The sequence below is a fragment of the Mus pahari genome, chromosome 8 (genome assembly GCF_900095145.1).
Source record: "Mus pahari chromosome 8, PAHARI_EIJ_v1.1, whole genome shotgun sequence".
Lineage (NCBI taxonomy): Eukaryota > Metazoa > Chordata > Mammalia > Rodentia > Muridae > Mus > Mus pahari.
The window spans coordinates 102,413,983-102,415,847 of NC_034597.1; positions in this window are offsets into that span (position 1 = coordinate 102,413,983).

A 1,865-nucleotide genomic window follows, 5' to 3' on the forward strand; every position below is an offset into this window, starting at 1 on the left:
TGCTGCCTGTCTGCTGCCTAACCGACTCTGTCAGCCACATGACCAGAGGCCAGTGTCGGCTGAGGCCAGGAGAGTCAGTGCAGGGGACATTTTGGAGCAGAAGAAACCTTGAGGGAGAAAAAAGGTGGGCTCTTCATCTGAACAAGGTAGTACGCCTCCGCATCAGTACTGCCTTACTGACAGGCTCCTGGGATTGCATTACAGCACATTAATTAAGTTGGATATAAAGATTCATATTTAATAAAAATGTATTGAGCTACAAAATGTTCATCCTTAGGCTCCAATGAAGCAGCGGAGAATCTCCAGGGCTGGCGGCTGAGGCGCTAGCCGCGGTTGTAGTAGTTACCCTTTTTTGTGCTTCCTTTCTTTTCTCTGATGTTAGCAGATGCAGAGTTTCCTTGGAAGGCCGGTGATTTGTACTATTGAAGGGTTTGATTTGTACTATTTCTTTCCAGATTACAAATGTAAATTTGGAAGATATCTAAAACCATAATACGAAAGTAATAAACATAAATCGCTAGTTAATGTTCGTCTTTCCTTTCTCTATGCAAAGCTTCATGCAGCAGCGTCTCTGTGCCCTGCACATTCTTACTTAGTGAATTCCCATCCAACATTTCTGCAGAGTTTGTGAGTGTGTGAATCATACATTTCATTGACTGCATTCCTTTCCATCATATTGTGGATGTGGGATGCAGACTGTTTCTGTAAGAGCTGAGTGCGTAACGGGGCCTCCCAGACACTGCCTTCCAACGCCCCCTCTTTTCTCCATGCCTTAGAGTAAGATGTTTATGACTCATGTTTAATTTTGTTTGATTAGATTGCACTTTGCAATATTAAGAATGCATGTTAAACACTAACATAAGGAAAACGGCCTGCTTCTTCCGCATCCTGCCTTGAAGCCATTGCCACTTTCTTTGTGTGCTCTGAACAGGGCAGACACATCCCTTTATGGTACTTACTTGTTTATGTGCTGGCCTAACCTTGTGAATTGTAAATTTTGAAGGCAGTCACCATATGTGATTCACCTCTTCATTTCTAATTCTCAACTTGGAACGGAGTCTGGGATGTTTGACATTCAAGTGAGTCATGGAGGTGACTTCGGATATCCTGGGGGTTGAGATGTAGGTCAGTGTCTCAGTGCTCACTGTGTTCAAGCGGCAGTAGACCTAGCAGACATTTCTGACTTTCCTTCCCTAGCTCATGTCTATGAAACATCTGAGAAGTGAGGACAAGGGATATAGAATGTAGGGAATAGGTTTAGGATATTCATGGCTTGTAATGTAAATCATTTTTTTTTTTCTCCTAAAAGCAGGACAAACCAATCAAGGATCATTAAAGCACAGTTTAAAAGCATGACCTTGCACAGTTGTAGAGGTTTCTTACATTATCTCTTATGTTTACACTTAGTTTAAAAAAAAAAAAACAAAGCAGATGGTCTGAATACGTGTTTGTAGCTATTTCTCTGGAGACTATGTTTTCCTCTTCATAAAGAGCAATAAAGATCATTCTGTATCTATTTTCCATGACTAATATGTGATAGACCCAGTGATCAATATTTTGATTTGCATAGTACACATAATATAGATATTTGATATAATATTTGATAGATATTTGTCCACATGAATTATAATATATGGGTAATATATACTGGTATGGCTTTCATTTTTAAATTGTACCTTAATGTAATAATTATTTGGTGAGATTGTTGTTCAAATTTTTTAATATTGTTCGATGACTATTAGACTAGTAGTGTTTTGTTTTTTTAATATTTATTTATTTATTATATGTAAGTACACTGTAGCTGTCTTCAGACACTCCAGAAGAGGGAGTCAGATCTTGTTAAGGATGGTTGTGAGCCACCATGT